The 26,045-nt window shown below is 42.8% G+C and overlaps 1 protein-coding gene across 6 annotated transcripts in view; it reads right to left on the bottom strand.

The window, feature by feature from the left end:
• The window catches only part of STOX2 (storkhead box 2), a 222,850-nt gene that overhangs the window by 58,823 nt on the left and 137,982 nt on the right, over window positions 1-26,045 (bottom strand). For 2 of the 6 annotated variants that reach the window (XM_043546043.1, XM_043546044.1), the window contains exon 2: window positions 17,241-17,404. The exons of the other annotated variants lie outside the window; for them this stretch is intronic. The gene's annotated coding sequence lies outside the window, so the exon portion shown is untranslated. The remainder of the gene's footprint in view (window positions 1-17,240; window positions 17,405-26,045) is intronic. 6 annotated transcript variants of the gene reach the window in all.

Below are 26,045 nucleotides of genomic sequence, written 5' to 3'. Positions count from 1 at the left end.
AGATGTAACTATGCAGATGTAAATTTTCAGAACAGACCAGCCCTTAGACAATATCACACTGACTTCATACTCTTCCAGTACCCAGACACAACAAGGGAAATAAAGAATGGATTAGCAATCAATTCATGACAAATTCAGCCTGAACTTGAACACCCTTTCACTTCATGCCTTCACTTACCCTTGGCATGACTTAAACGGAAGCTGTGTAAACTTTTTAGGGCCATAATTTGATGCATTAAGTTTGTTGGGAAAGTTGGGACATGCGGTACCATGGAGGGGAGAGGAGAAGGTTTACGGGTCTCTACTTGGAAGTCAAAATTGTTGTTTAGACTGGCAGTGGGGGAGGGTTGAAGCAGCGGGGGAAGTAACGGAAGAGTAGCGTGGCTGCTGGGAATGTTGGCGATGTCTGGGTGGCTTCTGCTGGCATTGAAAGTAAGGCAGACGGGGTGCAGGGACGGGGACAGAAGGACAGTCTTTGTTGCTGACAGCTCAGAGCGTAAATGCCAAGCGATCTGAAAGTGGCGCAAGAGTCCTTGAGAGAATGAAGGGATTCATCGTACCTGTCACTGAAGGTTGCCAAAGGAGAGGTCCCCAAGAGTGATCTGGACCTCTTTAGGAAATCATGATGATTGCAGCCAGGAGACCCGGCAGAACATGACGCCGGTTGCCAAAGAGTAGGAAGCAGTATTGGTGGCATCTACAGCTGCCTGAAGGCTCACCTTGGCCATGAACTGGCCCTCATCTACCAGGACCTGAAATTATTGCTGCTTCTCCAGTGGCAGAAATTCTTTAAACTCCGCAAACTGGAAGTAAGTATGAAAACTGCATTTCGCCATAAGTGCCTTGTAGTTGGCAACACGAAACTGGACTCCTGTGAACCTTCCTGCCCAAGAAAGAGGTCCATTTTCTTCGCTGCCCATCTAGAAGAGTGGACTGAAGATGATATTGGTGAACACGCTGCATCTCTGTGTGGACCACCAGCAAGTGAGGGGATGGGGAGCAAACAGTAAGTCTGCTCCCTTTGACAGGATGAAGTATTGCCTCCCTGCCCATTTGGGGGTAGGAGCACAGGAGGCTGGCATGTGCCAGACCATCTGCACTGGCTGCAGGATGGCCTCATGGATGGGAAGGGCAGTGCAAGAGAGCCCTTGTGGTTGGAGGATGTCCAAAAGCTGGCGGTCTGGCTTCTGGTCATCTAAAGCAGTTTGTGGTATTGCTTCTGGTCATCAGGAGGAGAGAGAAAGGGTGGAATGAGCGCCTCATCCTGCAAGAAGGAGGTGGCACCGGTGAGGACCAGCAGAACTGGCTGTACTACTTCATCATCTCCTTCTTCAGAAGCCAAGGAGGGTGCGGATCGAACTGGGGATGGCCTGTAGGATGTCACCGACGGTATGCCATGGTCCTGGTATGGGTCCCATGGGGGCCAGTAGGGCCAAGCATAGGGGTCTCCGGGCAGCAGTGGACCCCATGGGTACCGACAGCATGGGTCATAGGCAGGGTCATAAGCTGGGGGATGATGTGGTCTGCGCCTGGGATCCAGACTGCGAGCTTGGGCAGGAGAGGAGGGGTCCGGTTCCAAGAAATCCTCAGACTCTGAGAATGGATGCGGAAACAGCAGAGCTGACGAGGCCTGTAGTCCGTGGGGGGTGGAAGGCAGAGCCTCTCTGGGAGGAAGAGTAAAGTTTTATCCACTGCAGAAGGCAGAATCTAAGTGCCAGGGGGACCCAAACGTAGCAGGGAACCTGGGTGTGGCAGCAGCAACTTCGCAGTGGGCAGCAGCGGTTCCAGGCCTACAGAGGACCGCTTGTGGCAGATCGGAAGGGCTCTGTGGTGTGGATGGCGCCAGCAGCTGACCGAAGTCAGTTGTGGATGTTTTACTGCAGTGCAGACATACCCACTGAAGACAAGGCTGGGATGGATGTGCTTGGACAGTGTGGCGATTCTTTAAAATGCGTATCAATGCATCGTGTCCATGGTACTTGCATTCACTCCAGAAGGACTGCGTGATTTCCAGAGTAACACTGTTTTGGACTGTTTACATTTTTATGAGGTCCCTGAATGCTGGCAATCAACTCTGCCTCTCTAATGTAATTGAATCACACCACTCTCCCAGCCAGGTGCAAAGAATGATGCTTTATTGAGTGCCGTCAGGTTGCATTGCTTGGCACTTTACAAGACTACAAAGAAGATAGTCCCTGCCCCAAGCAGCGTACAGTCTAGTTCAGACACAGCCAAAGGATTTCAGATACAATCTGCAATGGGGTGTCAGTGTGATGGCACTTCTTTCTTGTCAACTACAATTTTACACACATCAGTTTTTTTAAAATTGCTTTTAAAAAGACTCCGAATGTTGGCTTTGGGTACAACAATCTAATATTTTCCATTATTAAACATTCATGCTTTTTTCCCCCCTGAGATGCATATGGAGGAACCTGGCAAACAACAAGAACACAAAATGATTGACAACAGCTTACAGTTAAACTAACAACTGCTCAACCAAATTGATAGGTCCTTGAAGAAGAGCCACAATGGTTAGTTTAAAGATAATGAGCCTACAGAAGAGTTGGGCAAACTATGGCCCATAGGCCCCTCTTGGCCAGCCCCATAACTCCTGGCCCAGGAGACTAGCTCCCGGCCCTTCCTCCGCCGTTCCCCCTTCCTCGCAGCCTCAGCTCACTGCGCAGCTGGCGCCATGCTCTGGGCAGGGGGGCTGCAAGCTCCTGGGGCAGCGCAGCTGCAGAGCCCAGCCTGACCTGGTGCTCTGTGCTAGCCGCGCTGCCAGCCACCGGTGCTCCAGGCAGCGCTGTAACAGGGCCGGGGAGTTGGATAGAGGGCAGAGGGGGTGGTCGGGGGCCGGGGGTGTGGACAGTGGTTGGGGCAGTCAGAGGGCAGGAAACAGGGGGGTTGAATGGGGACAGGGGTCCTGGGAGGGCAATCAGGAAGGAGAGGAGGAGTTGGACGGGGTAATGGGGGGCAGGAGTCCCGGGTGGGGGCTCAGGGGGCAAGAAGCAGGGGGGGTGTCAGATAGGGGTCGGGCCATGCCTGGCTGTTTGGGGAGCTACAGCCTCCCCCAATCAGCCCTCCATACAATTTCAGAAACCCAATGTGGCCCTCAGGCCAAAAAGTTTGCGCGCCCCTGGCCTCCAGTCTGAAAATATGGTTTCTACTTGGCATCACTTATTGTATTTAAAGAGATTATAAGGAGGGAATTGTTGCACTCATATTTATGCAATATCTGAACACAAGGCGTCTCTTTTTGTCTTTTGACTTTATGGACTAGTGCTTTTAAGGTACTCGTAGCTGGAAACCTGAGACAATCTAACTACTTCTACATAAAGGTCTCGCGCAAAACAACAGTTACTGAAATTTTGGTTCATCTCTGGAGGGCCACACATTTTTTGTTTGTTTCATATTTTCTTCTTTCCCCTGTAAAAAGACAATTACTTTGACATTGGCAACAGTTCAGTCAAGTACTTCATTTATTCTCTCCTCCTGCTGGATCCAGGTCCAGAGATCACACGAGATGGCTCTGATTATCAAGCAACGTATCAAGCTGTGGCAAGTAATACAAATGAAGCTTTGCTCCTCCCTGCAATGAACAGCAGTAAAGCCCTCAGAAGAGTTTGCCTGGCAAAGGGGACAATCAAATGGTGTATTTCTATTAAGACACCCTTTCTCTGAGCACAGAGAGTGTGGCTACAGAAAAGCTGTGCACCCAAAAATCCCTAGCTCCCAGAAGGGAACTTTGGGGCAACCGGTGCAAATTAAAGTAATCTTCAGTCTGATCTAATTTGCACCAGGAGAACAGAGTGACACCAAGATCGGGGAATGGAAAGGTGTCAAAACTACAATCTAGAACTCAGCATACCCTAGTCCAGGGGTGGGCAAACTTTTTGGCCCAAGGGTCACATCTGGGTGGGGAAATTGTATGCAGGGCCATGAACATAGTGCTGGGGCAGGGGTGCAGCAGGGAGTGCAGGGTGTGGTGCGGTGTGCAAGAAGGGGTTCAGGGCAAGGGGTTGGGGTGCAGGAGGAGAGCTCAGGGCAGGGGGATAGGGTGCAGAGGGGTGCAGGAGGGGGCTCAGGGCAGGGGGTGCGGGGTGCAGGAGGGGGCTCAGGGCAGGGGGTTGGGGTGCAGGAGTGGTTTGCGATGTGGGCTCCGGCCTGGCACCACTTACCTTGAGTGGCTCTGGGGTGGCAGTGGCGCACAGTGGGGCTAAGGCAGGCTCCCTGCATGCTCTGGCCCCATGCCACTCCTGGAAGTGGCCGGCATGCCCGGAAGTGGCTCCTGGGGGTGGGGTAAGACAGGTGGCTCCGCTGCATGCTGCCCTCGCCTACGGGTACCACCCCTGAAGCTCCCACTGGCCGCGGTTCCCCGTTCCCGGCCAATGGGGGGCTGTGGGGGGTGGTGCCTGCAGGCCAGGGCAGCACATCGAGCCCTCTGCCCCCCCACCCCACAGGGGCTGCAGTGCCATCCACTTCTAGGAGCGGTGCGGGGCCAGGGCAGGCAGGGACCCTGCCTTAGCCCCACTGCACCATGGGACTGGCAAGCCTGCAGGCTTGGATTGAAAGCCCTGACGGGCCGGATCCAGCAGTTTGCCCTCCCCTGCCCTAGTCACACACTTGTTCATTTGGACCATTCATACTTATTCTCAAGAAATTTTGAAATTATAATACTCATCCTATGTAAAATTTTACAGATTAGCCCATACCAAAAAAAAAAAAAGAAAAGAAAAAAAAAGTTAAATGATGTGCCATATCCTCCATTTATAATAGGGAGCAGGGATTAAATAGACAATATGTATCTATCAAGATGTTATTATTGTTCTCACAACATGGTACCTAAGAGTCTATAAGCAAATACATACTCATGTGGAGAGAAATACACTAGAAATTATATATTCTATATCTACACCTGAATTTTGTCTACACTAAGGAATTTACCCATTGTCAAGAACACGTCGGGTGCCTATAATGGATGCTGCTGAACCAATGCTGAAAACTGTTTAACCGCAAGTGTAGACAGGATCAAACCATTTAGCTCCACTTCAGAAAACATGGCTGTGCCCTGCTCAGGAGACAGTTCAAACCATTCAGCACCAGTTCAGTCACATACATAGCTGATATCCCTTGTCAGCAAAGGGTAGATTTCTGAGCGCTGACAAGGTTCCAGACACCAAACCGCTCCAGCCTGCCCAACTTTTTGAAACAGAGCCATTTCTAACAATGATTATCAGCAAAAGGCTTTCCCTCAACTAATATTGAAAGTAGGTAAAGCACTAGTGTAGACAAGACAAAAGCAATTTTCTATACCATTTCAGAGGGTGTTTAGCATGGTCTATACTCGAAACATTTTGCAAAAATTCCCCTTCATTGCTAACACAGTTTTAGTGCCATTATTGTTAGCAACATTGGGAATCCTAATATAGACACACCACCAGCTGACGTTTTAAGTCCAGTGTCATCTAATATAGCTGTTCACAGCAAGTTTAATCAACATAATGCTCAATACCCTGAGAGCTCACCTATGCTACAGGTGGGATTTTCAAAGGGCCTAAAAGAGTTTAGTTCCTAAATTCCATTGACTTTCAAACTTAACCCCCTTTGAAAAGACCCAGCTGAAATCTTGATCTTGAAATCCTCTGCAAAACAGAATTTCTCGTCTCAGCCCTATTCCATACAATCCACTGATTTTTATGAGACATATGTTTCAATACATATCTTAAGAAGATAATCTAACATAACACTATTTCTTGTGTGAGAAGGACGGTCTTACCATTTTAATTCTAAACTTCCATTCTATGTACATATGATTTGTGGTTTCCCAGTTGTTGCTGTATTTCATATCCTCATCATTTGAAGGTTCCTGTCCCATCAACTTTCTTTGTGAACTGAATATTCTATTCATTTGTATAGGTTTAAAAACATGTATGCAAGTAATAGAATAGCAAGCCTATGATAATGTCAGATCAACCTAAATAGCTTTCTATTGTTTCTCTCCTCATTAATTTCTGAATTCCTAGCTTTATAAGCTTCATTTATTTCTCTACCAATAGCAGAAGTTATTCTAAATATGTTTGACAAATATATTTCTACCATAGCTGCAGCTACAGATCTTTAATAAAAACAGTGGAAATATCTAACAAATATTCTTTTAATTTTTGTAAAGCCATTTACCCTGCATGCGCATTTGTGTGGAAAATGTTTAAATTGCTCCATTAGAAAAACCCTACAGTCCTAAGGGAGCTTTTAGAGTTATATACAAAACAGTTTCACAGAGATAGAGGGCATTAAGCATTTCATGCATGCAAGGGGAAAAAAAAAAAAGCTTGAAGAAATGTTCCAAAAAGAAAGCAGGAATATTTTAAGTCTGAGACAAAGATCTCATACAACAGTCACAATGAAAACAAACTGAGAAGAAATTAAAGGAAACACTAGATAAACTATAGAACAGATTATTTCTAAAGCCTTAGTCAATATCTAATATACACGATTGTCATAGGAATTTTTTTTCTAATCTAAAACAAGATTAACCTTAAAAAAGTAAACCATACAACTCTTGCAGTTCTGCATTGAACAGGTTTGTCCAACCTTCAGAAAAGTTGATCATATCATTAAACTGGGCATTTCACAAAAGTTGTCCAACACTTGATTTGAAAATACTCTTTCTACAGACCAGCAAAATATGAAAAGTGTGAAACTAGTAAAAGTAAATCCATAACAAGCTGAATATTTCTGTCATGAAAGAGAATGGGTTGCCCATGAAAAGTCATTGAGGTAGTCACTCAGGGCAAAACTCTCGGTAGAAAAAAGAGTGAATGCTATTCAGATAACCACCATGAATGTCGTTAGGGCACTGCGACACAACACTGGGCCTTCAGGTGTAAGTACGTGTCCCAGTGCTCCTGGTATGGACCTCGGGCCCTTTAAAACTGGGTGCTGTAGTTGTTGGTCACATGCCTGCTCACAGTCGTGTGTATAGGAACTTCCTGCCTCTTAGGCAGGGATGCAGACAGTAGAGATGCAAGGTTACACAGACCAGGGGAACAGGTGGGGTGGGGGTCTCCACATCTGCCACCTGAAAGGGATGCAATTTCAAGGAGCAGGAGCCAGCTGGGAAAGAAGCCTCAACTGGGGAGAACTGTGAAGTCCTGGAAAAAGGGCTGTGAGAATGGTGAAGCCCAGGAGACAAAGGCTAAGACAAGACTTTTGGGGTCTTGAGGCTGTGGAAGACTGTAGAGGGAACAGGGTTTTCCTGGTTCCAAACGCAGTGGCTGGGGATTGGAAGAGGGCGCTGTGTTAAACACAGTGAGTGAGCAGAAAGAGTCTCTAGGGTCCCTGGAGAGAAGCAAAGGCAAAAAGATAGCTGGTTCTTGGGACAAGGGCTGGCATGCCTTACATGGGATTTCTGCTGAAGAGGGCTGACTGTACACTGTTTGTTCTTGCTGCTGTTCATGGAATCAGGAAGGGTGTAAATTTCTGCAAAGAAACAAGTTACACTAAGAAAACATCATAACTGTTTCATTCATTTCTAATCCAAATGAAAAACACCCTGCAAAGACCTGAATTTTGGCTACCCTAGCAATAGATTAATAGATTCCAAAGCCAGAAGGGACGACTGTGATCATCTAGTCTGAACTCCGGTATAAGACAGGCCATAGAATTTCCCAAAAAAATAATTCCTAGAGCATATATTTTAGAAAAACATCCAAACTTGATTTTAAAATGGTCAGTGATGAAACATCCACCAAAACCCTTGGTAAATTGTTCTAATGGTTAATTACTCTCACCATTAAAAATTTACATATTATTTCCAGTCTGAATTTGTCAAGCTTCAACTTCCAACCACTGGATTGTGTTATTCCTTCCTCTACTGCACTGAAGATTCCATTATTAAATATTTGTTCCCCATATAGGTACTTATAGACTGTAATCAAGCCACCCCATACTCTTAATCCATAATCTTCTCTTTGTTAAACTAAATAGATTGAGTCTATCATTACAAGGCATGTTTTACAATCCTTTAACTATTCTCACAGTTCTTCTCTGAACCTCTCCAATGCATAAACATCCTTCTTGAATTGTGGACACCAGAACTGGACACAGTATTCCAGGAGAGGCCACACCTCTGCCAAATACACAGATGATAACCTCTCTGTTCCTATTTGAGAGTTCCCGGTTTATGCATCTCAGGATCGCTTTAGCTGTTTTGGACGTAGCATCACACTAGGACACACTTGAATCATTTAGCTGGGGATTGGTCCTGCTTTGAGCAGGGGGTTGGACTAGATGACCTCCTGAAGTCCCTTCCAACTCTGATAAATTATGATTCTATGACAGAGGTGAGCAAACTTTTTGGCCCGAGGGCCACATCTGGGTGGGGAAATTGTATGCAGGGCCATGAATGAATGGCTGGGGCAGGGGGTTGGGGTGCAGGAGGGAGTGCGGGATGTGGGAAGGGCTGTGGTGTGCAGGAAGGGGCTCAGGGTAAGGGGTTGGTGCAGAGGAGGGGTGCGGAGTGTACGAGGGGGCTCAGGGAAGGGGGTTGGTGTGCAGAGTGTGGGAGGGGGCTCAGGGCAGTGGTGCAGCAGGCGGCTCAGGGGAGGGGGTTCGGGTGCAGGAGGGCTGTGACAGGGGATTCAGGGCAGGGAGCTGGGGTGTGGGATGCAGGAGGGGTTCGAGCTCTGGCACAGCACCGCTTACCAGGAGCGGCTCCAGAGTGGCAGCGGCACGCAGCAGGGTCAGGGCAGACTCCCTGCCTGCCTCCCCTGGCCCCGCGCTGCTCCGGGAAGCGGCCAGCTCCACGTCCCTGAGCCCCGGAGGGGGAAAGGTGGGCAGAGGGCTCCATGCGCTGCTCTTGCCTGTGGGTACCTCCCCCGAAGCTCCCACTGGCCGCGGTTCAAAGACATTAACTTAGTTTGACAGAATCTATTTGCCATTAATCCATCTTGATTTGTATTAATAACACTGCCCTCCTTTAATTCTTTAATAATCAAGTCCTGTATCACCCACTCCATTATTTTTCCCAGGATTGATGTGAGGCTGATAAGCTTATAATTACCCGGGTTGTCCTATTTACCCTTTTTAGAAAATTTGGCACAACATTAGCTTTCTTCCAGTCTTCTAGAACTTACATAATGCACCTAGACTTATTGAAAAAATCAAGCAATTTCCTCATCCAGCTCTTTTAAAACCCTTGGCTGCAAAGTTATCTGGACCTGCTGATTTAAAAATGTCTATTTTTAGTAGCAACTTCCAAATATATAAGTGGAAAAGTAAAGATAATTCTACCATTTTCATCTAGCAATGGCCCAACACCATTGTCAGGATTCTTTATGTTCCTAACTTATTTTTAAAGACTCCTTCTTATTGTCCTGACCTCTACGGGCCATAGATTTCTCCCTGTGTCCCTTGGCTTCCCTTATCAATTATCCTAACTTCTGACTTATATTCATTACTATCAACTTTCCCTTTTTTCTTTTTAAAATTTTTTTTTCAGCTGACTTAATTTCCCCTCTAAACCAGGTTGATTTCTTAAACAAGCACAGCCTTCCTTCCTCAGCTGTAGGATTGTGAATTTTGGGGCATGTAGTAAAGTGTTCTTAAATTATCCCAATTATTATTCACACATTCTTCTCATTAAATTCTTCCTCCCAGCTGATGTGGCTCAGAATTGTTTTTAGCTTTGTGAAATGGGCCCTATTAAAGCATCAAGTATATATGGTATTAGGGTGGACTTTATTCCTCTTGCACATTATATATGCAATCAAGTCACGATCACTTGTACCTAAATTACCATTAACTTTTAGTTGTGTGATCAGTTCCTCTTTATCTGTTAGGACAAGGAAGGTCTAATTTAGAATTCCCCTGTGCTGGCTGTAACACTTGTTGAGTTAGGAAATTGTGATCTATAATGTTTAGAATGCTACTTTAAAGATTTGGCATGCCAATTGGAACTGAAAGAATCTATGTGGACGTTCAACCCAATTGGATCTTTATGAACTCAAAAAAATGATGGTTTTGGTGTAAATGCATGCATAAAAAGAGTATCTGTTTTAAATAAGCACCAGGAAAGGCAGGAGCTGCTTGGCTGACAAATTCTTGATTTGCGGACATCATATTTGGTGTAAATTTTGGTGCACCTCTCTCACCTTTCATCCATCTTTGTCATTTATGACAAAGTTCTTCTGGTCAAGGACTTGGATTACCTTGCACATCTGCCCCCGACATGGCACATTCAGATGCTACTAATGTATAAGAAAGAAATTCTGCAGGGCGCTTCCTGCCTCCCATGAGGTGGTGAGTGTACTCCACTCCTGCTGATTTCCCTAGGTGTTAATGGTGTATGACAATTCATAAGGTGTAGTCAACATACTGAAGGATCAGGTCCAAAGGCTGCCTTTGTGCATGTATCTAGTAACAATACAGGTCAAGACTCACGAGGCAACTACACTAAAAACTGCTCGGGTGGCGAAACACAGGGCCTTTTGGCCTGAAGCCTCAATCTATGTGGGATCTAATTAAACCTCACATCATATAATGTGTTGCTGCTTCTCCAGTTACCACAGAACTACAGCAATCCATGAGGCTTCTATGGAGTTAAAAGGACTATACGACGAGACCTTTCCAAATAGCATAGAGTGCCACAAGCAACTGTCCTCAGGAATGCTCTCTCTAGTCTTTGGATCAAATGTAGTGCTCATTTACTTGTACAATTCCACTAAATTTCATAAGACTGCATGGGTACAAGTCAGCACTGAATGTGGCCCTGAGGTTTGCCAAAATAAACGGCCAACTGTTTAGATACATTGACTTCCTCCATTTGCTGATGTTACTAGCCTGGTTCTCTGACAAGAGGCAAAATGTTGACCAAAAACAACAACGTGACTCACACCAGATATAAAAAAACAGTTAAATATGTTTGAACAATGCATTTAAAACCCACATCCCATTTGCTTTCCTATTCAACTAAACTTCTCAAACAAGTTCAAAATGTAAGTAGGTGAAACTTACAAAGGCGGCGAGAGCTTGCCAGTTCTCAGGAGATAATGAATCAAAAAGTTAACTTTGCTTTCAAGAGGATTCTGGATTGTTGCTTCAGTGAGTCTGCTTTCAGTCTCACTCTGTCGCAATCCTGGCACATACTGCCACAGAACACACACGGAGATCAGAAAGACTTCACTTAAGATTCAGAAAAGGAGATGAAAAGTAAGGATGATTAGCAGTGTTTTCTATCAAGAAGAAATGGGGGAGGGGGAACAGGCATGAGAAGAGGCCAAGAATACAACACAGGGAAAAAAGAGAGTAGATGATATAATGAGAAAGGGAAAATATTGTTCCAAAATGAGATGGGAAGATGGAGAAGAGAGCTCTAAAGGGTTATGGAAAAAAAAGGAAGGCAAAGTGGCAGCTTTTGAAATTCTAAGAGAAAAGCAGTTAAGAATATTAGGGAAATAGAAAAAGGTAAAAACAGGAAAAAAATTAAGCTACAGGAAGAAAAGGGAAAAGAAGAATTAAAGAAGGAAGTAAGGGATTCATGCATGGTTTTCTTTTAAAAAATACTTAACAGCTGCACAATTGACCCCTATGCTTTTCTTTGTGGTTGAAGGTAGAGGCCCTGCAGTAGGAGGAAGTGGAAATGTCTCTCCCACAGGAAGTTGGAACAGCTGGGAAACAGGGGGAACCTAACAAACAAACAAACTAACTGTCCATTTACTTACATGCATCTTCACATTTAGGAAAGTGAAATAATTGTTTTACATCTGCACTTGAATGCGGCCCTGGAGCAGTGGCAGGATTGCACTCACCAGAAGCTCCTGTTGGACTTCTCCCAGTGCAGCCTTCCAGGGCTTGCCAGCGTGCAGCAGGACCTGAGCCATGGTCTCACCTGCCTACACCCATCTTACCTGTGGGTATGGAACACTAATGCCTGCACTAGCCAGTTCCCATTGTGCTCAGGTGGTGCAAATAGCCAAATTATAGCTGCTCCCTGCCTGGGACCACCTGGAGGAAGGGGGAGAAAGAGAATCTTCTTGTACTTGCAGTGTAACTCCCTGTGCAGAAATACTCCGTGTGCACGCACGCAGGACTTCCTCCCAGCTAGTGCAATCTATGCTTGTTCAGCCATTATTTGTCCATATTCTTCTAGGACAGACTCCTTTTTAGCGTGGGTACTGGGTAGACTAATACTAAGCCATTAGAGAGGGGAAAGCTGACCTAATGCTAAAAACATGCAGAGTTTTCTCACAACGAACAGGACAATACATTACAGATTTTATTATTTTTTTAAACCGTTTCTCCATTTCTCTCTTAGTCAGGACAAAGATTTAATACTGAGACATAAGAATCTTTCCTTGCACATTTCTTCTTTTAATATTTCTTCTTCTTGGAGAACAAAATGGTTTGAATTGTATCTGAGTCTGTGGGTATGTCTACACTGCAATTGGAGGTGTGACTGCAGCATACCTGATCTGGCTTTTATCCAACTAGTATGTGAGCATCAAGCGTAGAGAAGCCATTGCAGCACAGACTTGAGCAAGGGCTAGCAGCCCAGCTAGGGTCCCAGGCGGGTTTGTACAGCCCAGGCTGCTATTGTTTCACAGCTATCAATACCCTCACTAGTTAGCTTAAAGCTAGCGCAGGTATGTCTACAGTGCTGCAATGACAGCTCTGACAGCAGTGCAGACATAAGGGGGGAGGGCGAGGAATTTTAGTTAACGGCCCAGAGAAGTGTCTCACAAGAAAGGGTTTGTAATGGTAATGGCCCTTTTGCAAACAAGGGAGAGAAGTTTCAAGTCTCAATCCTCCACTCCTGTGCACTCAAAAATTCCAAGTGAAGGTCTCTCATTTAAATGTTATTCAATGTTCTGGGTCTTCCTTCTCCTTTGCTGTATTATTCCACTAACAAAACGTATAAGTATTACATATGGAAAACTGACAGGGAGGCCCCAACATCAATACCTACATGCCAACCATAGGAACAAGACTAAAAAAAAGTGATTGGTGCACAAACACAGGACTCTTTGTGCCTACCACCGGATTGCAAGTCCAGTTACTCCAGAGTCAGAATAAGGAAATTTTCTTAAAGAAATCAAGGAAAATTTAAAAAATGAGGGGATAAATTAAGAAAAAAATACTCCAACTTCACTGAACAGAGAAATCAAACTGCTGTCTACTATAGTGACTAACATGGACCAAAATGTTAATGGAATGGAAGGGTACCTAGGAAACACCAGAGAGATGACAAAGGAAGTAATTTTGTTAAAAGAAACCAGTAAAATGGTCTTCACTGTCCTAAATGGACTAAACCAGGGGTTCTCAAACTGGGGATCGGGACCCCTTAGGGGGTCTCGAGGTTATTACATGGACATCGCAAGCTGTCAGCCTCCACCCCAAACCCCGCTTTGCCTCCAACATTTATAATGGTGTTAAATATACAAACAAGTGTTTTTAATTTATGGGGGGGGTCACACTCAGAGGCTTGCTGTGTGAAAGGGGTCACTAGTACAAAAGTTTGAGAACCACTGGACTAGACACGTTCTAGGCTTCCCCCACTTGGAGCACTAGGACTCATGTATCTCCTCCCCTCCCCCCCCCCACCCCCCCCAGCACAACCCTCTGAGCCATGTGGGCTTGGGGAAGAAAGAAATTCCAGGGAGGAGCCAGCCCCAGAGAAACTCTAGCTATCAGAAGCAATAGCAAGGTACCTCCTCAAGGACCATCAGACACTGATAATGTCATAAAACTGCTCTCTACAGTTTTCTTTCAGGACTGTTTGCTCCAACCTTCACCTACCCCCGTCTTATAGCCTCCCCACCTAAACCTCACTCCACCTGCCATTCATGCTCCCCTCCTTAATCTCCCTTCTCCTATTGTCCCTTCCTTTGCCTTTCCAATTAGATAATCCCCTCCTAATAAAACCCACCCAAGGCATTTTTAAAAAGAAATGTCAACCCTCACCCTGTTCACTCTGCTTGTATGTTGGATCCCTTTCCCCTACCCTTTGTCTATTGAGACTGCAAGCTCTTCAGAGCAGGGATTGTCTATTATTTTGTGTGCCGAGCACAATGGCATGCTGATCTTGGTTGGACACCTAGGCACTACCGAAATACAATCGATCAATCTCTGCTCCTGCTAAGCTCAAGTGGAACCCTTCAGCTTATGGAGCCAAGGTTTAAACTCCTGTTCATGGCCAATGAAGGGTCCATGTCTTTGGAACTCACTCCACCAGAGGTCAGGCTGAGTTCACATCTCACCATCTCTAGATAAAATTGCAAGATTGGAGATCTTTGTTTGCAGAGGAGCCGTGGCTGGTGCCAGGTACCCAGAGTGGAGGCTGCTTTGGCCCCTCAAGCAGCGACCAGCTCCAGGATGGGTGAAGGAGCAGCATGGGCCTGAGTTACAGCCTGGGTGGACAGATTCCTGCTGGGAGGAGCAGGGGCCTGTTTGCCTGGTTTGTCCTCTGCCCCAGGTCCATGAACTTCTGCCCCAGGGCCAGAGAGAGGACTGCCCGGGACAGCAAGGAGAAGGGACAGGCGAGTGTCACAGACTCTGCCAAGAAGAGCAGCCTCTGCTGCAGGGTCAGTGTGACTCAGTCAGGGAGAGGCAAGGCTCAGGAAGCTGGAGCCAGGTGCTAGAGCCCAGCTCCACTTCAGAGCTTGGAGTCCAGGCTGAGCCCCAAGAGTGAGTGGATAGCTGCAGCTGGGGCTGGGTGTATCTGGCCGGGTTCAGAGCAGGGGCTCTGGTGTGAGAGGAATAGCTGGAGCTGGGATAATGAGGCTGTTTGTGTTGGGAAGGGGCGCGCAACTGGAACTTTGGAGTGTGTGGGGGGATTCAGAGCTGGGGTTTTGGATGGACATTTGGTTTGGGAGATCCATGTTCAGATCCGACATCTTGGGTATATTTGGTGTTGGAGCTGGGGAAGTTGAAGGAATGTCTGAAGTTGGTTGTTTGGGATGTGAGTAGGGCTAAGATATGTTTGAATCTGGGGGGCTGGATCTGGGCTGCACCTGTCGCTTCTCCCTGGAGTCCTGTGTTTTCTCTGGACGATCCGGTCCCCCTTTCACCATGTAGCTATATTTGGCACTGGTGCAATCGCTACTGGAATACTGTTCTGGTGCCCACAATTCAGGAAGGATGTTGATACATTGGAGAGAGTTCAGAGAAGAGCCATTAGAACAATTAAAGGATTAAAAATATGCCTTATAGTGAAAGACTCAAGAAGATCATTTAGATTAACAAAGAGAAAGTTTAGGGGTGACATGATTACAGTCTATAAGTGCCCACATGGGGAACAAACATTTAATAATGGGCTCTTCAGTCTGGCACAGAAAGGTATAACATGTTCCAATGGCTGGACGTTGAAGCTAGACAAATTCAGACTGGAAATAAGACATAAATACTTAACGGTGAGAGTAATTAAATATTGGAGGAGCTTACACCAAGGGTTGCAGTGGATTCTCCATCACTCACTATTTTAAAAACAAGATTGGATGTTTTTCTAAAAGATCTGCTCTAGGGATTATTTTGGGGAAATTCTAAGGCCTATGTTATTTGGGAGGTCAGACTAGATGACCACAATGGTTCCTCCTGGCCTTGGAATTTATGAATATATTACTTGAAAAGAAATAATTCATGAAAATAATAAATAAGAGGGATTTTTTTAAATGACAGAATGATAGTTACTAGAGAAATGAGCTGCTTCAGGCCTGTGTCAGCTTGTGTGGGTGCCTGCTGGACCAGAGGACCCAGACCCAATATGTTTCATAGTAAAGTTGCTAACAGAAATACGGCGACTAAATATAGTACCAATACAGTAGTTGCAGTATATTTATGGGAATACCAGAAGGTTTTTTCTATACGGTGCAATAAGAAGATAGAGATAACCTAGCTTCAAAGAACACAACATACTTATTTTCCTGATTTTGAGCACCCTCACAGAGGTTCAAAACAAAGAAAGGTTTTACCAACCAAAATGTGTAAATCTTATTTACATACCCACCCGAAGTTCAAATTGTTTAGAAAACTAGCTCCTATGTTTTCTGGGACACTGCCTCAGCCAAACACCTACTAAAAAAAAGTGTGAGAGAAAAATGAAGTGGCTGACTCAGTCTTTGAAGAATTCAATACCAGCACTGGGAAAAATAGTGTGAAAGCAATTGCGGGCATTCATGCAAATAAAAATGCAAATTTTTTTTTATAATATTCACATCACACTTTATTAGATTTCTGAGAAAATGAGTGACTAGATTTTGGTCACAAAAATGTTTGCAGAAAGAGAAAATGTACTGAATGCTTATGCAAATATTCATAATTGAAGGGCTCATAGGGCCATCATGAAAGGTTTCGTGCATTTGGGAGTAGGGTTGCCAAACCCCCCCGGTTTTGCAGGAAGTCTCCCGGAATCATGCCGTATCTTCCAGAGGCTACTGAAGCCAAACCGGGAGATTTTAGGTGCTGAATGGCCAACAGCGCAGTGGGGCTAAGGCAGGCTCCCTGCCTGCCCTGGCTCTGCGCCACTCTCAAAAGCGGCTGGCATGTCCCTGAGGCCTCCGGGGGGGGGGGAGGGGCGCAAAACATTTATGGCACACAGGCAGCCAAACATATCACAAAACGCAAAATAAGAGTTATGAATATTCAAAGCAAGTCATGGAGAAAATTAATGAGCAATTACAGGCTGAAATATGTCTGCAGAAGACATTCATATTTATTTACATTCATATTCATAAAAAGGTGCCTATCCAGGATCCTCTCACATAAAACTGTGAAATCCATGTGAAACCTAACAAGCTAGTCTACATCTAGCAGCCTCGCCATACCACAAAGCTCAAAAGAAAGACACCTAACCAACCAAAATGCTAAAATACATGAAATGATTTAGAATAAACAATTCATAAAAGTCACAAGTCTGAGAGTGGTTAATGTACTAACACAAAAAAAGAATTACATTCGTTGAATAAGTGTTCACTGGAGATAGCTCTAGTCAATGTTGACTTTTTCTGTGCGGGACAGAAGGACATCACAGAGATTTTTGATCTGTGCCATTTCTGACAATGGCAAACAATATCTTGCCTGAAGATCATGCTAATTATGTAGCTCCAAGTAGTTTACAGCTTTGGGTGTGATCAAGCTATATGGTGCTAAGCGATGGCATATGTGACAATAATGCTAACATGACAGCTTAGCAATACATTTCACTGTGAGATACATTATAATCAGTATAATCATTATACAGTAGTTACCTTAGTTATGCAATGAAGCGAATTGCCTTGGCTTTTTTATATGAAGGTTACAAGTCCAACATGGTATCTACATTCTTGCCCTTTTTGCTTTAATGTCTAAAGAGTTTCCCATAGGAGCAGTGACATCTGGCATCTTGGGAGATGCTCCTTTTTCTTCTCCCTGCCTGCAAATGGAGAATGGTTAATATTTATACTGGGTGAGATTCTGTGCTGAGCTTTGAAGAGGCGGCACAAAACTCACAACCCGGGAGGAGGTGGGCGAAGGTAGACTTTATGCCCTTCAGCCACCTTTGCACCCTCCCAACCTCAGGCTGCTCTGCGGCTCCCAACACAATTTAGTTACCCAGCAGCCTTCCCAGGCTGCCTTATGGGCCGCAGCAGTTCTTGGAATCTCGGCAGTGCAGCATACTGAAGACTCACTTCTACACACCCCTTCTGTCCTTGGTACTGTGGCTTATGAAGCATTCCGGAAGGCAGCTTTAGGGCTGTTCTTCATGGTTTCTGCACTGAAGGAATCCTCCCCCAGGCAGATCTGGGGCTTTTAAAGCCCCTTGACACCACTCTGATCCCTTTGCTCAGTGTCAAGGGGCAGAGTGAGGATGAGGACCTCCTCCCTGTATTTAAAGGATAAATAGGCATGTCTTAAGTATTAGTGGTCTTAACGGCCACACTTTGATATTTTCTATCAATGTAGTTATTTGACTGGAGATTGCTTTAAAGTGTTGACTGTCTGGATTGGTGATCTGTCCAAAAAAGAAAGTAGTATGGACTTCAAGGACAATTTATAAAATAAGAATGGAAACAGCCAAAGGTCCAGAACTTTGGCTGCATTATTAAATGCTCCTATAATAAATAAATTAAGCAACATATTCACTAAAATGGACTATGGCCTTCAGGCCTTGGGGAGGTAAGAACACCCTTGTGTTACATGTAAAAGTTGTTCAGGTGTTACATTTAATTCCCCCACAACCCCATCCCACATTTTTTAATATGCAATCCTTCCTTTAGATGTGGAAATGACCCTATGTAAAGTCCTAGAGATCCAAATAGGTTTCCAGTCACAGTTTGCATTTATGTAGCAGCCATTTGCAGCAGTGACAGTGTAAGGGATGGCAATACCCAGAGCAAAATATGTGGTGGACTGATTGGTAAAAGCGCAACTGTTTCCCTCCCAACGCATCTCTGCAAAGTAAGCAAGAAGGCAGTAAGGTGCCTGAAAAGGCCATGTGCAGTCTCTCTTGTGATTTGAAAACCATCTATTAAAACTTGCAGCAAAGTTGATAGGGAAACACATGTAAGACAGATACCAAAATGAGATAGACATCACATCCCTCCTATAGACACATCCCATTCTGCCAGGGAGTGAACAGACAAGACAATTTTGCTCCTGTCTGGTATGTCAGCCGCCCTTGTTCCATCTCATAGCTGGTGATTAATTACTCTTCAGTAAAGTAACTCATCCAAGACCAGTCTTAGAAACAGAAAAACACTGAAGAAATCTTACACCTCACTGGGAAGTTCTTTGCCCTACCTGTGAAACTGAAAGTAATGCAACAAACAAATCAAGTGGAAACGTAAGGCAACATTTCTGATTACTGAAAGTTTGTGCAGGTATCTAAGGACTTGCAGCAGAGGAAAGAAAAAAACAATTATGCTGGTTATATGAACTATTTAAACAGCACTGAGTACACTTTTTGCACCATGAAAATAATACAATAAAAGTAATTCTGATGGAAATGAAACTTCTTTTGAAATCAAATACACAAACGAACCTGTTTTATGAGCAACATGGTATTCTGTGACACAGTGTTTTGCTATCCACACTTAGTCCTGGCTTTATTTCAATATAATATGAACTGGTCCCTCTACTGTTCTGTTACAGCAGAACCTCAGAGCTATGAACCCCTCAGGAATGTAGGTTATTCATAATTCTAAAATGTTTGTAACTCTGAACAAAACATTATGGTTGTCCTCTCAAAAGTTTACAACTGAACATTGACTTAATACAGCTTTGAAACTTTACTATGCAGAAGAAAAATGCTGCTTTTAATCATCGTAATTTAAATGAAACAAGCAAAGAAACATTTTCTTACCGTGTCAAATTTTTTTTTAAACTTTCCCTTTATTTTTTTAGTAGTATACATTTCACACAGTACTGTTCTGTAGAGTGTGTGTGTGTGTCTGTCCCCTGCTGCCTGATTGCACGCTTCCGGTTCCAAATGAGGTGAGTCGTTGACCGGTCAGTGTTCATAACTCTGAGGTTCTACTGCAGTTTGTTAAGTTGACAGAGTCTGTAATTCATTGAATTGCTGCCATCTCTATGTTATTTTCTTACCTCACACTATTTGTTACAGCTTTGAATAAAAACTAGCCTTGCTGTAATTCTAATTTAGAAGGCTAAATTATCCAGATAACGCCATATATGAATGCAATCACCAAACATCCCTCAGTAAGCTAAATTAAATGTACTGTCGTAATAAAATAACGAGAAGCATTCTTTCAGGCATATGCAAAGTCTGGTAATAGTTATGATGTAGGGAAAAATTTAGTACTATTTAGTAACAGTTATGGATAAGTTCAGAACTATTTCACCTCTAGATGTAAAAAATAGGATTTGGGAGCTGTTTTTCAAAAAAGCAAAATTTCCTTCTGCTTCCCTTATTCTTGATAATCAAGATATTTCTTTTCTTTGTATATTTTATTAATTGGACATAGAACAGCATACAAATAGGAGTAATAGTATTAAAGAATAAAACAACATCATCATAAGAGCCATTATTAAAATATTGAATGGTTCAGAGGGGCTGCTAATGAGATATTTCTAGATCACTTATTCAAAATCTGGCCAAAGTCAGTAGTGACTAAAAACTGGGTGGGCTCTATGAAGTAAGCTGGCAATTCACACCAATAAGGGGCTTTGCTGACCCCTTACTCATGGCAATACATAATTTGCATAATATCCTTAATATGCATCAAGATTAATGCAAAAATAAAATAAAACGGAGCATGTGTGTGTACACAACATAAAAAAAAACTTCACAAGTCACAATATGTCCCAAAACTAAAGGACTGGTTTGTGTTCACATTTTGACTCCAATATTTGTTAGTAAGCCTGTGAACATAAGCACATGATAGTTTGTGCAAGCTAACTGAGATCAGTGAAGACAGAGCCTGGCATCCAAGTCTGGGAAATTCCGATTGTAAACATATGTAAGTTTTCAATCTAGATCGTCAGCCTAAACTTGGAGACATTTCATACAACAAATCAAGTACTGATTTAGGTCATGAGCCTGCGAACACTTACATACATGCTTAACTTTACTCATGTGAGGAGTACTATTAACTTCAATGAGTTACTCACAGGAGTCAAATGAAGCACAAGTGTGTGTTGGATCAGGGCCTAAGTGTGGTCGGCTTTGTTTCTTTTTTGAAGAATATACTTAAAATTAAAATAAACAATAAGAAATCTGTTTGGCCATTCACTGTCTTTTCCAATAGATTTTTTAGAGGGGGTTAGGAGGTACCAGATGAGTATACAACACATAGTGTATTGCAAAGTGGAGGATGTGAAGGACTAGCTAGGAGGGGCATGGATGTGTATGGAAAATGTGGAAGATGTATAATTTAAGATGGGTTGGCCTTTAATACCACATGGCAGCATATCATTTTCATGAAGGGAGCTGAACTTTCAAAAATATGGAAAATGCTGCAGCAGACCTGGATTTTACATACTTGACAGAACCCCTTTAACCAGCTGTGTCTGAAAATCAGGAAGATCTGAGTTATGAGTGACTATATGCTTATCCTCTGTCCTAAATCTGTGGCCAATTGACCCTTTTTGCACATTTAGGCCAAGAATAAGTGACCTGATTTTAAAAAGTGTTGCGTTTCCAGCTGTTCCCATTGTATTTAGAAGCCTAAATATGGATTTAGAAGCCTGACTTTATAATCCTATTTTTGAAAATCTTTTAATAGTTTTTTTGCTACAGTAGATAGTGATTTTCTGTTCACTGTATGCTACATATTTTAGTTCAAATATTAAAAGTCTGACCACTCTCCCTAAAAAAACTGAGGAGACTCAGAACTAAAGCAAAAACTATGAGCTCTGTTTCTCAAAGTTGGACCTACATTTTGCAGCATAAATGGCACACAACATAAATAAAAAAATCCAGATGAACAAACAGAACAACAAACTTGTATCCTGGCATGGAAGATCAGTTACCAGAAAAAGTTTCAGCCTTAACTGTGAATTGCTTTTTTTCCAGTTGACAATCTGAACAACATTTTTTTTTTTTTTTTTAAACTCCCTCAGCTCCTTGACTGCCCACTGGAAAAAGTTCCCAGGATCCCTGCCTCCGACTGCCCTGCCAAACTATCTGCCCCTTGCACTCTCTAATTCCAATATCGAGCAGAAGTTAGGAGCTTTGTTATGTATCCTGCTAGTGCATTTGGGGGGGCGGGGGGAGAAGAGACTAGGAAATTCTCAGACACACAAAAAGAAAAGGAAAAGAAGAACTTTGGTAGGCTGGGGTGTGAAACCTAAGAAACAGAGCTGAGTTTAAACTTAAAAGAAACTAAACACTGGAAAGCATCGTCATTAAAAACTGTATTAAGAGAAGCTGAACATCTATTAAAAATACTTCCCTAATAATACTTTTCCATGTAAACAATTTCTGCAGTTGCCACAGGATGCTGTATGACTATAAACAGGAGAAGAGGTGCCTGCACAACTGTGAAGAGGAGGGGAGGCACCAATGTGACACTCTGACTATTAATATGCAGTCAATACAATGAAAAAATTTAAGAATCTCTGCTCTACTAAGCCATACAGAGGTTGCGCCAACCATGACCTTCTTTATAGCTACATGGAGTCTACAGAAAAAAAAACAAACCCATACTTTACCGTTGTGTCATGTATTTTGCTTTTCACAAAACAAAAATAATACCAAGAACTCATATGGGCACAGCTGCGTCCAAATAACTGTGGTCATTAATGATAGACAACCATGCCAGGCCTCACTAAATACGTACTGCTACTCTGGTTTCAGGAGGGTTCTACAACTTAGAAAACAGTGAGCAGGAGAGGATTCATAAATTAACGGCCTTACTCCCATATGCTAGATTTATGAAATCCAGATGATGCATTAGCCCAGTCCCAAACACCTTGCCATGGCACATCACTGAAGATCTGGGCTTTGTGATAAAGGAGGAGCATACCCTCCCTATGCACGTGGTGCCAGAGCCCAGTCACTCTCCTCAGGGCAACGGAACTGCACCAGGACTGCTGCTGTTGGGGTGCTTTGTGGCTCCAGAGGAGGGGGAAGAATTTGCTCTCATAAATAAAATGTACATAAATAATATATGATGTGACTGTATGGTGTAAACCTCCCCCACTCCACCCCTCCCCCCCAAATTCAATATGTGGATGTCCAGATGTTGGAGAGAAAAATATACGTAAACTACAAACGTCAACACTTTGGAAACTAAATCCAACAGGCTTTGGCCTTTTGAAGACACAACACACAAAAATAGATAGTCAAAAAGTAAAAGTAATCAGAACAAAAAAAAAATCCCTGTAATTCTAGGAGCTGACTCTGCAGAACCTCTTGCACAGGAAAGCCACACGCTTAATATATTTCACTCCAACTCTAACTTCCTATAATGCAAAGCAATTTAAATGTTTAAGCCTCTTAACTTTAGCTGAAGATATGCGCATGTGATAAAACAGGTATAATTGTTCACGGTAATATCTTAGTGAAATCATTTAATGTAAACATTTGCTAACACTGTACTTTAAATACTCCATTTCAGAGTTGTGTAATTTCTACTGAAAGTTCCAACATTTAGACATTTGCTTTCTTTGTGGTACATTCCTTTAATATTTAAACACTCAGGATTATCACTGGTGCTGAATTAAACAAGTTATCCTAACACCTAAAGTATTGACTAGGCAGTTGACTTCTCCATGGAGATCACTTCCAAGGGGTTGTTATGGGTTATACAAGTTATCCCCTTTCACCACTGAAGAAGTGGGGAAAAAAATCTTAAAGAAATGTTCTCTCACAGTTTTTCTGTTGGGATTAATACAAATTTTTTATTTGTAATTCTGAAGCTTTGCTTACTATAGTACAGTAGTTTTACCACAATCTAATTGTTTAATAAGTTAAATACCCTAAAGTTAAGTCTTTTAGAAACCTACTTGTGACTTTTTCTTAACTTTAATAACTTCATGGGAATAATTATTAGGGAACAAATCCTGCTCAGAACAAACTCCAGCAGAGCACTGGATTTAGCCCTTCATTGCCTCCAAAACTATACAGTTACTCTCATTTTACTCATACATTAATTTCTGGTTCAACCTGCCACCGCAAAAAAAAAATCCCTATTGAAATGGAACAGGGAGTTTTGTGTACAAAACCAATGGCAGGATATGGCTCATTCATAAGAGGGAAGGGTTATCACTTTATGGTACCATCTACTTATTTAAGGCCAGATTCTGATTAAGTAGTACCTTACCCTGAGAGCAGTACCATTCATTTTAGTGGTACTACTCCTGGAGTATGGTACTGCTCAATGTGAGTAATGATATCAGAATCTGGCCCTTAAAATAAGATAAAAATGAGGAATGATTCTACACATATTCCGCATTAAAAGTCTGCTGATTTCAATGTTTGCAGTTGATCTTTGATCTTTCGTGACCTTTTGACCATGATCAAGTGAACTGTGAATTTGCTCTTTGGTACTTCTTCTGGGAGGAAATATCCTGCATATGCAAAGGTGTGGACTCAATGGGCCTGATTCTCCTTTCACACTTGTGTAAACTGGGAGTTACTTCATTGTAATCAATGGCATTAAATTGGTACGCGAGTACATGGAGAATCAGACCTACTGATCCAATAGGTCTTTTTCAACTTTAACCTCTAATCATAGTGCCGTGATAGAAAAGCCATTATATGGAAAGAAAACATTAAAATATTCACCAATGTATTGCCACTTCTAAGGTCAGCTGCTGAATTTATGACTCACTTCACTATCTAAGATTACAGAAACTTTTTAAAAAAATCAGTAAAACGTATGTAAGTAAGTTTATGGGTATTTGCTATATTCTTAATAAGAACCAGAGAAGCAAACATTAAACTTCCAATATGTATCAGAATGACGCAGGGTATAGAATCAGAATACATCTACATTGGAGTTATTCTGTGTATTTAATTAAGTACACACTATGAAGACCGAGTTTTAAAAGTAGACAGACCAGAAACAGGAACATACAGAAGTCAGCCTTCTGTGATTAATCTAAATTTTATCATGGTGGTTAACAGCATTTCTACAGGTCAAAGAAATAGTGGCTGGTCTTCAGATTTTTTGGGTTTGAATTCTTGTGTTTTCCAGTTAAGCTTATTTTTATATAAAGCGCCTTAATTTGCTGTAATTTTTTTGTACTTTGTTTTGTACCCTGCATATGTCATGCTACTCTCACTATTTTTCTGAACATTTATGTTTTTCTTTTGCTAAGAAAATATTGCCACAACACTGACTGTAATTACTGACATCAATGTCTAAATTAAACACCTGGGCATGTGCACAATCCATACATCAACAGAACATATTCATGTCAATACATAAAGATTTCATTTCCACATGCAGTATTTGATACACAGATGCTCAGATACTATGGTGATGGGCACATTATAAAAAACTAGTCAACATAAAGGTGCAAGTTAAAGAGAGGCAGCCTGCACTTTTAACCTTAAAAAGGATAAAATTATAATTATATGAGTATATATAGCATCTTTACCTCTGTTATGCACCTGCATTCAGTAACACTATTTACTTCACATCACTGTTGTATATTTTATATTTCTGCATCATCATTTATAGTCAGACAGGGAAAGTCTGTTTCCATTTGACGTATGGTTGTGCAACACTAGCAAAATTCAGTCTCCTCCTCCGTTGCCGTCAAACCAAAAATGGCAAGATCCGTTCATGTATCCCATGCAGAGTTTGAGTTTTTAGGTTCATGTTTACCAAGGAGCAGTGCCAGAAAATTCTGGCCTATGGCAATTGAGGTTAATAATTACATCTCTCTAGGGACCCAATCCTGTTAAGCGCTCAGCACCATCAGCGTGATGAAAATGGTTCCTTTGGGGGAAGAGAGAGACTCCAATCCTGCAGTCTTTCCACAGGAAATTTCCTAAAATATCAAAGGAAGTTTTGCATGAGGACTGATGAAGAACTGGAGGAGGTGGAACCTAGTAGCATCAGGACACCAAACCCGATGCCCAGTATGAATCAGGAGTTGACATTATACTTAACTAGGAAATATAAGTTTATTCCAAGCCTTCCCTCCAAGATGAGGCCTCGGATTCAGAAGGATTTTGGGGGGGGGGGGGTGGGGGGGGAAGAGGAGGAGAAAGGGAGGGGGAAGGAAATTGGCTGGAGAAGGGGATAGGTGGGAAATGAAATTGGCTATTGAAATAATAAAAATGAAAATAAAACATTCCTTTGGGAACGTCACAACCTGCTGTGCAAACAGAGAATGCGTGATGATCTTCATGCTATTAATATGTATGATTAGAAGATTCTGGAATGTTATGTGAAGCATTTAGGGGGAGGGCTGATAGCAAGCTATGAGTTTAAAGGGTGTAAAGCCTCTCATCTTCTTCAGCTCTGCGTATTTTCCACATTTGTGATAAATGATCTCCAAAAGAGGCGTGGGCGGCACTCAAAACAAGCAGATTCAACAAAGAGTAACACAGAGTTGCACTCTGATTTTCACAGGATTGTGACATATTATGTAAGGCT

The sequence above is a fragment of the Chelonia mydas genome, chromosome 4 (assembly GCF_015237465.2).
Source record: "Chelonia mydas isolate rCheMyd1 chromosome 4, rCheMyd1.pri.v2, whole genome shotgun sequence".
In the NCBI taxonomy this organism is placed as follows: Eukaryota; Metazoa; Chordata; order Testudines; family Cheloniidae; genus Chelonia; species Chelonia mydas.
Note: the sequence above shows the minus strand (reverse complement) of the source record. Positions and strands in the feature narration are given on the sequence as shown.